Source organism: Diadema antillarum, unplaced genomic scaffold (genome assembly GCF_040938485.1).
Source record: "Diadema antillarum isolate AM-2024a unplaced genomic scaffold, OU_Dant_1.0 scf00000007, whole genome shotgun sequence".
Lineage (NCBI taxonomy): Eukaryota > Metazoa > Echinodermata > Echinoidea > Diadematoida > Diadematidae > Diadema > Diadema antillarum.
In genome coordinates this window covers 1,932,366-1,947,264 of record NW_027270896.1, presented here as the reverse complement: position 1 = coordinate 1,947,264, position 14,899 = coordinate 1,932,366, and positions in this window count along the sequence as shown.

Sequence of the window (14,899 nt, the reverse complement as noted above, 5' to 3'; positions counted from 1 at the left end):
ATGTGGCTAAAATAATGTATAGATATGTCCCATACATCTTTATTTTTCTGCTGTTTTTCTTCAGATTGGTTGGATACAGCCCCCCCCCCCCAAAAAAAAAAGGAAATCTTCCAAACCAAGATTCTGTTAGTGACATTATCTGCTGCATTTATTAATTTGATAGACAAAAGACATCTGAATGTACCTATCCCTGAACTATGTGTAACTTCCATGTTTCCATACAATGTATTTTCCCACTCTCACTTGTAGTATGGAAGCATGCAAGTTATTTGCTGTATGCTTGAAATAATTAATTTTGCTTTTGAATAAGTTCTGAGAACTGTTTTCAATTTTATTTGTACCATATTTGATACCTGAGTCAGAGGCTAAATGACCATTTTTCTTGGTCATTTTTCCTCTGAATAAGATTTTGCTTGAATTGAAAGCTCAGGCCCCTTTCGACTTGATTTTACTCCACAGGCTCACTATCATTGGATAAGCAGTCTCGGGCAGCATTTTGTCCGCATGTTTTAATGCTGATACCTTTTACAATAAAGGGTAAAAATCTTTACATGTAAACATAACTCATGGTGTCAAATGTGTGAATACTTGTCCTTTTGTGTGTGTGTGGGGGGGGGGGGGGGTTGGTGGTTGTGGGTTTGGGTGTGCTTTTGGTTTTGATGAATCGGGGGGTTGGTGGGATTGGGATTTTATTTGATGAAGGATAGTTATAAATTGTATGAAAGATATTGGTAGGATTAAATATTGAGGATAGATGAAGATTTGTCTTGGTTTGGAGGGGAAGTGCTGTTTGGTTTTTTATGAATGATTTCATTTGAGATTTGTATAATGTATTTTTTTTTAATGTACATGTATATGCTCTTGTGAGTGAGTATGAGTTATATGATTCAATATATTCAAGGGATATATGTTTGGCAAATGTCAATATTTTCTCATGAAGAAATTATAGTGGGATTGATTCATAAACCAGTTATGCATGTTGAAGAGAGATTTTTTCAGAAGAAATTGAAAAATGAATTTGTTTGTGTTTTGAATTGCTTTTTGTTCTTGTCACACCCAGAATAGGTTAATTAATGAAATCAATAAATATCAAGGAAAAACAAAGTATATATATATATATATATATATATATATATGTATATATATATATATATATGTATATATATATATATATGAAGAGTTTGTTTGCAAAAACCGATAAGTCCATATTTGCCAAATGGGAATATTTCCGATTAAAGGTCAAGAAAAATAAAGAATAATAAGAAAATATTTGTTCTTTTGACCATAACTTCAAAAATGTACCTTTATATGTAGTGACCAATTATATCATTTAAAAGGTCTTGTTTTGTACTTTATGACAGAGACCGTACTTCAAAATCTTCAAAAATGGACTTATCGGTTTTTGCGAACAAACTCTTCATATATATATATATATATATATATATATATATATATATACAATGTTTGTATATGTGTGTTTGTGTGTGTGAGAAACAATATATTTCTCTCTGAAATACATGGTGATGTTCTCTGTTTCTCCCTATATCTCTATATGTATATATGTATGTATGTGTTTATACATATATGTATATATGTATATACATATATATATATATACATATATATATACACATATATATATATATCATATATATATATACACACACACACATATATATATATATATATATATATATGTATATATTTATTTATGTGTGTGTACATGTGCATGAGATGCCAACTTCTGAACATGGAAACAAAGCTTCTAGAAGAAAATGTGTCCATACATATGATTATATTTCTGTAAGTGTGCATTATGATGTGATACTGCATTACACATAATGTATGGTGTGTGTTTTAACTCTTTTGGGATTACGTCACTGAGCTACGACAAGTTACGTCAAATTACACACAACTTATGATATATGTCACACATTAAACTGTCATAAAATATATAAACTTTATGATCTACGTAAATACTGGTCCGGTGATTGTTATAAATGCAATCACGTGAATAATGCAGCAAGGATCGAAATTGTGAGATATCTATCAATCTATCTATTTACGTATAATATATAGGTATATACATGTACATATAGGCCTACATGAATTGAGGTAATGCAGCAATATTAGACCGCCTTAGCGAAGCTTGAGGTAAATTCGACAATTCATTCAACAGCTGTGAATTTTGAAAGTTTTGGTGCAGCCATCACTGGATTAGAAGACTAAAAACGGTTTGTGATGTCACGTAGGGACAAAATTTCCACTTTTCTAGCATAATGAAAGAGAACGTAACTTACCTCTTTCAGCATAATCTATGTCAGTAACAAGTCGTATCGAGGGAATGTGTGCTTTTCATACAATACATACGAACTTTTGTGGAATTCTCTTTCTATGTTTATATCGTACACACGTGACGTCACTAATTGTAGTAGTCTTCTCATCCAACGATGGCTGCACGGAAATTCTAAAACAAAAACAATATATATATATATATATATATATATATATATATATATATATATATATATATATATATGTATACATATATAAGCACTTGTATATATATACGTATATATATATATATATATATATACATGTATATATATATACATATATATAGATATACATGTATATATATATATATATATATATATATATATATATATATATATAATAATAATAATACATACATACATACAATTTCTATAGCGCCGTTCTCCACTTTGATTATATGCTCAAGGCGCTTTACGATTGTACATCAAAGCAAACAGACTGAAGATACAAGTACATCACCGTAATAGAAGAAGATGAAGAAGGATATATATATATATATATATATATATATATACATATATACATATATTTGATATGCTGTATATGGGTTTTAATCTCCTTTAATGGACTCGGATCTTTCTCATAATATTGCGATATTTTTTTATTAATTATAGCATCAGTAATTCTCTTCGGCCTAGTATGCACACACCAGAAAAGTTATGTGGTATTATCTGTATCTGGTCCCCGTGTCATGTCAAGTGTGGTTTCATCGTATTCTGTCACCAATCATTTACCGTTACACAAGACGAACGTTAATGAATTTTATTTTGTCGAGAGGAGCTGCTTATTTGAAGAGTTTTGTTGGTATCTGTCGTTTTTTCGTAGCAATATCAAATCCACGTCAGAGGTCAATGACCGCGAGAATTAACTCCACAACCTACAATTTGCCTACAATAACTTGAAAGTCTCTCGAAAAGAGATTTGGTGAATGTACGTGTGTTCGATAAGGTTCGCGCGGTAAGAAGGGAGATTTGGATTGACTGGAACCGCGATCACTGGCTCTGATGTTTTCGAATAAGTAATGTATATATTGTATCTGACTCATGATTATCACACTGATAGTGTTATAGTGTTGAGAACAACAACAATTGTATACATAGTGATGTCATCCCAGCTACCGTTATTGGTTGTGGGGATTATATGTACACTGTTTTACATCTCCTTGCCCGTTGCCATGACTACATGTTAATTCAGTTATCGTTTGAATCAATCGCCTTTTAGTTGTTTGATTTTTGGGGTAGGGTGCTACCGAATCGTACACGCATTAGGCTTTGTCGTCCTTGCATTCCCGAGGTTGAGTATTGTAATAAAATAGGCCTATGTTGTTCCGGAAAACTCAGCAGACACGCCCTGGCAGGCACGATGTGAAAATGAATACCAACACCAAAACGAGCATAATATGTGCTACGTCAAGTACATCTATATCAAAATAAGTGTTTGTTTGTGTGTGGTTGTTTTTTTTTCAAGAAATCCCACCTCCGTGTTTTGTTTTGTTTTGTTTTTTAGTGATTTGATTTGATTCTTTTTTTGTGGAGCAACAGGGGGGAAAATCTATTTAACGTAATGTGGCTGATGTCTATTACTTTGTTTCCTTTGCGGATGATAGAGAGCTGAGGTATTACAGAGACATACGTTGCATGTTCTGCACGGCTTCGTTTATAAGAACCCATGCTAAGTTACGGAGAGTCTTATCATTGTGTATTTTGAGTATTATACATCCAGCTCGTATGGTTCCTGAATTATATATTTCAATATATTGAGAGAATGCCGTAACGTCCTGTGTTCCTTTTCAAAAGAGACAAGAAAGGGAAGAGAGACAGATAGAAAGATAGAAAGAAGAAGAGACCGAAGGATAGAATGAAATAAAAAGGTTTATCTTGATTCTAATCAGCTCTTTGTTTTTTCGTGAGGTAATTTGCAGGCTGCGAATGGACACGCGAAGTTGCCTTGTTTTCTCTTGATGTCATATTGATTAACGCATTACTGCCAGGCATTCAATCTTAATGACAACAGTACAGAAGAAAAGCGAGCCGATCAAAGTCTGATACAAGTTCTAACTAATGGATGTTTGGTTTGTCAGGGCTTATAACAGTCGCGTCCCGATATAGCTGTGTAGATCAAGGACTTCATAAGAAAAAAAGAATAACGTCTCTTCTGTTTTCGTCCTATCTTTATTTCCCCATTTTCAGGTGTACATCATCTTTGGGGATGATTAGAAAATTGCCCATGGAGGAATAGTAGATTAGTCGCGTGGTTAGACCTGGAGGCCAGATTGTCGGACAAGGGTGGAAGGAGGAGTGAGCTGGCTTTATACATGTTTGGGAGCGAGGGGGAGAAAACTATAGCATGCGGGATGTGGCGTAAAAAACAAACAGATGGAAAGTGTGTCCAGGATGCTGGCGTTGATGTCGGAGATAAGCGCGACGTAAGTGCAGAACGGTGGGGCATGGAGACGCGTGGAAGCAACCTGACATTTAGCAACGCGACTGAGAAGGGAGGAAAAATAATAATGGACGGATAGATGAATAGATGCAGTGAAGGATTGACAGACAGATGGATAGATGGATGATTGTAGGGATGAATAGACTGTTGACTTATTGATGATTTACCTTAGGTTTATCACAAGTGTATGTCACTAATAAAAGCGAATGTCCAGACAGACATTTGGATAATCAACTTCTTCTTTTCGATGTGAGGAACTATTATAATCATCAAGGTTAGAAAATATTTTTTTTTGTCATAAGATCATAGTAAACTGATTATATATCTTACACAGACTATCAATAAAAGGTCACATTAGTAATTAGCGCTTTTGCAAAGTTCAGTCTTAGATTTCTGTAATATTACCTAGATATGTTATAGCTGCAACTTTATTCCCTGTTTATAGTTCATGCAGGAATAGGCCTACGTAAAAAGCCAAAAAAAAATCAATTCTTAGTTTGCAATAATCATGACAATGCACGCTTCCTCGTCAACACTAAAGCCGAGTGTATCAATTAGGGAGAAGAAATTATCGATGTGATGCTAGTTTGATAAACAGATGTCCTGACGACAGCACAAGTTGATGCATAGTTTAAATATTCGATATCGTCGAATACTACTGGCACACTGGCATGGAGTATTTTACCCTTCAGTATGCCTTTAAATGATAAGGGAAGATAATATCATCTTATACGTGTTTTTCTATATGTGGATGAATGCCCAGGTTCGATGTTTCAGCGTATCATATTATTGTTACATAGCGAAATGTCTTCATTACACCTTGAAGCTTCGGAGGAGGTAGTAACTAGTCAAATGCCTCCAGACTATAAGAAGTCAATCAAACATAAAGTTTAATTTGACAATGTGCCATCTCGCTGACCAAATCTTTCAACACGATGCGTCAACAGCTACCTAGTTTCCAATACAAAGTAAAGGTTTCATGTTTTTTTTCTTCTACGATACGATACAGAAATCAAAAATTAAAGTACCAAGAGTAACTGTTACCTCGCTCTGAAAAGGTCCATCAGCGCTGACGTGATAGGCGTCGCAGTTAGATTTGAATGTAGTGCTAATTTCTCTCCACAGCGAGCGACGTTTGGCTTGCGTTTATAAATCGACGAGAGAAAAAATGATTAAAACAAACAATGGACGTATTGTCGGCGGGAGTTGATAAAGCGCGGAAGCACTTACCTTTACGAGTGCACTGCATGGGGAAAACGCAAATAGACAGAACTAAGAAAACGCTCGTGTTCAGTATTGTTATACCGATAACAAAGCGCAAATGAAAAAAAAACGAAGAGAGAAATAAAATATCCGATAAACTTTGGGGAGCAATCAAGGAAGAGGTGTAATCATATTCTCATTCCAAGCGAAGTATATATATTAAAAAAAGCAATCGAAGGGAGAAAAAAGCAATTGCTTTGGAGGGAATGGGAAGGGGCTCGTGAAAAATAGGAACCTTCTCATGTTGGGTAATTTTATCAATGAGCACTGCCTCTTTCTCTCTTTCAAACTCTCTCCTCGTGAGTAAGGGGCTCGCTGCTGGAAAATTGTTGCCGTTAGTATAAGCATCGGGAGATATATTGTGTAGGGGGTGGGGATATCATCCGCAGACTTCAGCCCTGCGCCGGCCAATATCACCAATATTTGCTTGAACACTCGCTGCCCAACTATCCCATGCGATGCGTTCACTCGACACAAAGCTTCATGCCGAATTATGAGATGGTCTGGCGGCCACTGAGAAGGAAAGAGTGAAGAAGAAGGAGGGGAGGGGAAAAAAAGACTGCAGCAGTAAAATCAAATACAATTTTGTCAGTAGATTCAAGATTTATTGAATTTGGGATTTGCTTAAGCTAATTCCCAGGTTTTTCTTGAGAAGCGAGTTGTTGGCTCTTATCGAGTGCGCGACGGTCCATGTCAAATATCCCTCGGTGATGTTTGATGTAGAGGAAGTCAAGTCTCCCTCACAAGCCAACTTTGATTTTTCGCCTATTATCCTTTCCTTTTCCTCTTTCTTATATTTCATTGTCTGTTTTCCTATATCCTCTGCTTGGCCTATCCGTTTGGGTTCAATTCCGAACATTTCACTCTCATTATTAATTCTTTCACCGTGCTCGCTTGCTTGTTTTGTTTTGTCATTTCTTACTTCGCGTATTCCCGGTGAAAAATCCTGATTCTACCTGAGAAAGTTACTGTTTACTTCACCACCGATGAAGATTTCAATTTTGTTTTCACAAAGCATGTACCAGGAACACACACACACCAACAGGAACAGACAAGCACAAAACAAACATGTAAATAGGACCACGCCACAAACCATATGTAATTTATTTTCATTTAAGCAGTCTGCTTACACACTTGAAAAGGAAAATTGAAATTAGATGTACCTTACCAGAGAACTGATTTCAAGAAACGTAGTGTAACATATCGCGGTGCAAAACCATGGAATAATTTCTCAGATGTTGTTAAACAAAGTGTATCCTCTTTATAGTTAGAAATAAGATAGATAGATAAAGAAATAGAAATCGTTTGCATTTAACTGTAACATTGCATGTCAATCATGTTTGTTTATTTTTTTCAGTATCTTAATTCCTATTTCTTTTAGTTTGTAATACTATTATGTATGATTTCGAATGTATCGCTTTTGTGTGTTTGTATGTTTGTCTATTTTTTCTTTTGTTTTCTATACTATGTATAAAATGTTGTATCTTGTAATTGTATGATTTTTAACTGTATACACGGACTCACAGAAGAATAGACATTGGCTGAAGTGAGTGACCCGTGGTGAAATAAAATAAACTCAAACTCAAACTCAACTCAAACAATTATATGCATAAGGAACCATTCAGTCAAAGAGGGATTTCTTGCCCTGGGTAAGAGTATATCCCTATTCATCTACATTTGCAAATTTGAAAGAGTTGGATGTAATTCTTTGTTTGTGTGTGTGTGTGTGTGTGTGTGTGTGCGTGTGTGTTTGTGTGTGTATGTGTGTGTTTGTAAGAGAGTGAGTACGTGTGTGTGTGAGTGTGTGTGTTGTGATCACAGTACGTTCTCCTATGTATGTTCATAAAATAATTAGAAATGATTTTAACTGACAATGCTCACGCTGTTAGTCATGAAAATAATTGCAGTCTCATTGAAATTTGAATTTTTGAAAAATAGTATTGGCAGCCAGTGGAGTACCAAAGACGATATTATTAGCACATGACTTCTCTTGTATTACAGGATGCCTGCTGCAAAATTTTAATTAAGGAGCATGTTAAGAGTTAAGAGTTAAGAGTTTTGCGCATCACAAGGATCAAATCGGTCTTGTGTCAGAATAAAATCTATATAGAACAGAAGTACAGGTTAGCACCTGGAGTATGCAATGGTCATGACATGTTGTTCGCTGAATGAAATAGAAGTTGTTCTTTGAGTCAGTATTCATTTGATTCGATAAAATGTGTGTTCTCATATTTGAATATAGGAAAAGTGTATCCATGATGGATCGATAAAATGGTAACACCAGTGTAACTCTCCAAATTGACATTTATTTGTACGTATGCTTCCCAAATACATCTTGTGGTTTTTCTTTTCTTTTCTGCTATGAACTAAGCGTAAATGTGTCATATATTGTAGGCAAGAGCGAATATGATAGTGTTGTCTATTGCTGAATAATACCTGACTGACTACAGTAATCTCGTCAACGAGGGAAAATCTCCGCGGTGAAATAAACCACGGCGGAAGAATGCGACAAGTCTCTTCGGTAAGATATTTTTCGCGTAATCCAAGCACAGACTTCGTCACCCCGCAATATACAATGTCCTCTCGTCAATCGGAGTTTGCGATGGAAGAGTCAAAAGGAAATGCCTTCTTTGGTGTGATCTCGCCCAGTGTTATCTGTCGAGAAAAGGTTTACCTGTCGCCGCAAAGGTCCAAAGTGAGAACAAGAATAGAGGAAAGGGGAAAAAGAAGACCTTTCCGCCGGGAGCACATTGCACAATGCCTCAATTATTGGAATTTGATTTGGATTCGATAGAGATGGGCCGCCGCTTTTACAACCAGCTGGGTTTACTGATAATAGGAGACAGAGGTAAGAGAGAGAAAGGCAGAACATGAGCAAAAAGGGCCATGAATTTTGGAAAAAGAAGAAAAAAATGGAAGAAAAGAAACGTCTTGAAAGGAAACTGTTTCTCAATAGCCGCGGTTTACATGACATATCCATAGAATGGGTAGAGGCCTAAGTGGCGTGTGACCGGGATGACTTACACCGTATTCTGTGGCCCGGTTGATCGTAGCACAGCGGGCTGGTTTCTATCATTTCACTCATTTTTTTTTTCTTCTTCCCACCGCGCTGTAATTTGTCCGCATGGCTGGGCTCTATATCGTCTGGTAACCATTTTCCCCCTCGGCGCTCCGCGCGAATCCATATCCTCCGAATAAACCGATACATCACACCTGATTGCGTATGAAAGAGCATAGCGCGTGCCAACGAGTATTGCTTTCCTCTTCATTCTAACCCCTGCGTCACGAGAAAATTATCGATGGTATTAGTAATTGCAACCAGAACAACAGCATCATTTTGTTAAATGTCAAAACTATAGTCTCTCTCCCTCCTTTCCTCTCCCCCATTCTTTTCTCTCTTGTCTTCTTTCAGCTCCTTACTGCCTCACCACACCGAAATGTCTGCTTATTGTCCATCCTCACCTGCATTGACAAGAGCTTGGTAAGGTCGGAGGAAAAGTTTTCTTGGACATAATCAATTACACCAGAGTCTCTCCGCCATGTAACGCTCCTCACAGAGCCGGACCTGACTGGGAGACCCCGGGTATCATCCCCGCAAAGCCTGTCACCGATTGTGCGAGGCACGCACAGAGCATCACACACTCCAATGCTCACCCCCTTCATTTTTCCTCTATAAGCGCGTCAACCATCAGATCAAAGACGCGGACGCAATCAAGCGAGAAGCTATCCAATCATCGATGCTACATTTCCAATCCTCCAACTCGTATTACTTCTTCCATTCTCAGCTTCCTACCCCTGTCCGCATCAATAATGTACAGACATACACATTATCTTAGTCTAAACAAGTGCTAGAATTTGCTCACTTTCCCTCTATGCGATTTATGATTTTTTCCCCCTTTTCCTATTCCTTGTGCTTGACGTTACAAATTGCTATCAAACTGACAGTAATCTAATGAGCATTTCCTTGCCAAGTAATCTCGACAAGCAGTGAAGCTTGTTCATGTAGTTACTGGGTATATGATTCTATTAGCGTGCGCGCCAAGGGTGGGAGCCGGTCCTTTGGAGCACCTGTACGCTGATGTGCACGCCCCGCCAGCGCAGCGGCAGTTTTATTTCAGTTTATCACAACACTCTATCTCTTTAAACAAATAATACCATATTGAATAAAACCTGTCATACATCTTTTTTTTTTACTTGTCCCCCCCCCCCTTCTTTGGCATGCTGCTTTGAAGAAGAAAAGAATGAAAATTAAATTTTTATCATGCTATATTCGAACGCTGAATTACACAAATTTTGCGTTGATGAACGGGGGATAAAAAGGAGCAAAACATTCAATTGTTCGCCACAAGTCTACTCCCTATTGTCTGCGTACGTTTTGTAAATGTTTCCCTAGCTATAAGTGCTAAGAGAAATAAAAAGAAAGAAAAGTGTGTAGGCCGGCGTTTCTGTATGAGTTGATGGGAGATCTTTTGAAATTTCTGCCAGTAGTTCCTTATAAAAGCGGAAATACACCGTATCTGCATTAATCAGAGTAACTCTACTTTCAACTACTCCATTACAACTTTCTGCCTCAAAGAAAGGCTTATTTCAATCAACTCTGGCAATTCATTAATGGCAAGCCTACATTATTTGTTTAAAACTAAAGACGCATAATCTAGAATAGCTTGTAGCACACAGGTTACCCATGATTGACAAAATGGCCAGAGGTATCTATATAGAATGTACAAAATAATGATTACACCAATTTTTCACCTTCATAATAGTAACTACATAATTCTACATACACTGAAATAAGAAAAGAATTCATCTGAGATTACTATGCAGCTGTCCACCACAAGATATTCATGAAGATAATAAATAACTATCCTAATGCATTGAGCGGTTAGAGTTACAATAGAACGGTGACAACAACTAATGAAAGAGAGAGAAAGTTAGTGCGTGTGTGAGAGATGGAGAGAGAGAGGGAGAGGGAGATCGAAAGAAAGAGAGTTATCCACATTTATTTTGTATGTCAAGTTATCACTCAATTTGCTCTTGAATGAGAATAGACTTGGGGATTGTTTAGAAATAAATAATTAACAGGTGTAAAAACAATGTTCCTTGCATTAATCATTTGCCCAATGTGATCAGTTCCGTTGGAATTATGTGAGGTGATGACAGCTCCACCTTTTGCAATTTGAGTATAGTTGCCACCATTATACTCAATGGATTGAGAAAACATGGGAAACTTTCGCCTAAGTCAGAGTAACTTGTTTACACTGTAGGTCCAATTTTGATGAAATGATTTTACTCTAACCATTTAGATTAAGCCAACTTAAACACGGCTTGGGATTGCACTTTTACTTCACTTCAGTCTGTTTTTCGGTATATCCCTTCGTCGTCCGTGTATATCAGACACACTGTCTGATGGTCTGTTTTCTTCTACTATTTCAGTTATTCGAACCCATCTTGATATATCTTATCCAATATCTTTTTATCTTAACCTGTTTCCATGTATTTCATTGTTCAAATATTACTAACTTTGGTCATTTGGCTTCCTGTTATATGAAAAGGAAATGCAGAAAAATGAATGCAGAAGGAATGCAGAAATAGAATCAAGAAACGAAAAATAAACCAGTCTAACATGAAGCTTGCAACATTGTCAAGTATCGCATTACTAATTGTGCGTACCTCACAGCAAAATCAAAGAGACGCTTGATTGAATCTTTAGTGTAACATTATTCATGTGTAGGGTACTGTGTATATTTAATTTCATTCCATTTCATTTAATTTCCAACAACACAAAACATTTACATACACGTAGTATCACAAAATCAGTACAATGTTGTAACAATATGCTTAATATACCAAGGCCAATGATATACCAAAGCCTACGTTTTTGTTTCTGTTTTTGTGTGTGTATATAATTGTAATGCTATGCAAGCTATTTTTTTTTTTACTTCTACTTACAGGAAAAACACAAACGTGCTACTTTCCCCCTGTACATTACTGACAATTTCTCCATTTACTCTCCTCTTCATTTTTCAAATTCTTTGATTTTTATATGTTTTTTCGCCACTTCTTTCCTCCTATCTTCCTCTCTATATCCGTCTCTCTCTCCCTCTCTCTCCCTTTCTCTTTCTCTCTCCCTCCGTTTCTTCTGCTCTCTTATTCTCTTCTTATTTTTTTTTCAGCCTTGTCTCCTTCTTTTCACATTAAAATCACCCAAAAAATAAAGCAACAAGTGACTCTCATTTGTGTGTGTGTGTGTGTGTGCTTGCAAACATCCCCGTCCGCGCATCGGCTGCAAAGTGAAATCTAATCCCCGTCGGGGTCTCGGGGGTTATTAAACTGACGTGCCCTGTAGACAATGCTCTTCTTCACGAGCAACCACTGGTTCTTCCTCGTCGTTCTTCCCCTCTCCCCCTTTTGCTCAACCCGCCACAACGGTACGCCATCCAGGCAATGATTCTGGAACGACACCCACTCCGCCATTTACTGAGGATGTGTCAATTTTTCTTTAAATTGAGTAAATGTGAGAGGAGATCACACACACACACACACACACACACACACACACACACACACACACACACACACACACACACAAAGGCGTTGGTCGCAGATTCTGAATCGCTTGGTATGCGACGTATCAATGGCGTTCCCAAAATTTAATATAGATAAACTGGCGTGGGGGGGGGGGGGAGAGAATAACGGGGGATGGGGGAGGTGTAGCTGTTCCGTTATCTATATAGCAATAACGTAATGAATGACCACAATAAAATGTCAGTGTGTTGATAGCGGATGGCGCACATTGTTATTTCTATTTTTTACAAAGAGGAAAGAATAACGATAAGCAAAGGGTACTCTTCGGCTATTATTTGCGGGCGAAATGAGTAAAGAGAAAATTAGTCATGTCCAAATAAGTGATTTTTAAGAACCCAACGTGTGACTATGTTTTGTGTTTGAGAGAGTACTAGAGAGAGAGAGAGAGAGAGAGGGGGGGGGGGGTAGAGCAAGGAGAGGAAAAAAAAACATTATTTGCAATATCGATTTTGAATGATGCACAAGAACAAGTCGAGAACTATACTTGTTGTGATGATGGTAGCTTGATGAATGCCACATTAACACAATTTGTCATTTACTAGTATAGAGGATAGTACGTATAGCGTTCATAAAGAACTGTTAGGCGGTCCATAAAGCCGGACCTGCCCATCTATTTAAATCGAGTGATGATACTAATAAAATAACCCAACTTTGGGGGACGCTATCTTCTTTACAGCGTGTGTAAAGAAGGTTTCATCTGCCTTTAACTATAGAACTATGTTCACACAATCTATACTTACATTTGCTGGACCAAAATATTGGAACAACAGTTTGAGGACATCCCCAAGTTTAAGTTCTTTTAAGAGTAATCTGAAGAAAAATATTTTGAACAGTTATAAGAATTTATCTAAATATCATTATGAAAATTAATATTTTGAATATCAATTTTATTAAATTAAAAAATTGTGTTGATTTTTATTGGTTGCAAAGAAGTGTAAAATCCAACCTTATATTCTGTCGAAATCACAGCTAAGCGGCTCCATCCATCCACTACCTTTCGTCTTCTTCTATTTTTTTTGTCTTTTATCTTCTCTCCACGTAATAAGTTTATTTCTTTCTCTCTCTCTCTCTCTCTCCCACAACGCGCACACACACACACACACACACACACACACACACACACACACTCTATTTCTCTCTCCCTCTCTGTCTCTCCTCTCTCTTCCGGCATGACAGCGACATAGTGTAGGGATTTGTTAAGGGTTTTTGTTTCGGATTAGTTAGGTTAGTAATAAGTCTTTTTGTCTTAGTTTCTTTGTTTCATCCATTTTCAACGTATATCAGTCAATCGATCATATAATTTCTTGTATTACGTGAGGGGGGAATGCATCCTACAAGCCCAGCTTTTTAGCATTCCTCCCCGTTTCCAACATTTTCGTATACTTACAATTTTTCTGTAAACTTAATCTTTATTTTGTATTATGATGAAATTTATGTACTTGTATTCAATTTCTGTAATACATTTATATGTTTTTGTTGGAAATGAAAAATAAATGAATGAATGAATGAATGAATGAATGAATGAATGAATGAATGAATGAAAGTGTAAATCCAAAAGCATCACCAGACAGACAGGTGTGACAATAATCATTCGGCTTGAAAAAAAAAAGTCCATAGTATATGAGTGGACGAAAGTTAGCCGCCAAATATAACGCTTGGTTGAAGCGCTTGGTTGAAGCTCTATCTTTACGTGTGTGATGCTGGCATAACCGTTATCGATAATGCTCATGTTCACCTACTTTGAAATTAAAACAAATTTGTCATGTGAAGATGGAGACCAAAAGAACTGATTGCACAACATCGAGATAGACCTATCGTCAATACTTGCATTTTCCTTTCTGCCCATAATTTATTTTTTAGAGTCCTCTCTACTACAAGACTTTGAAGAGATGTTTAAGACGATGATACAGATTCACAATTATCAAGCCATTGTGATGTTCATTGTCAAAGTAGCAACAATGATGGTAGCAGTAAAGATCAGCAGAGCAAATAGTTTTACACCAATTATTGTAAGTTATAGTCAACATCAACATCAACATCAACATCCACTCAGGGGTCACTCGTAATGTAAGCAGGTTTTTCTCCGTCACTACTGAAATGGCAATCAACATTGCAGCTGAAAATGATTGGAGGATTCCAGAGGACAAAGAATTCATTCATTCATTCATTCATTCATTCATTCATTCATTCATTCATTCATTCATTCACTCATTCATATTTGCCATTTCCAACAGAAACATATGAATATTTTACAGAAATTGAATACATAAAT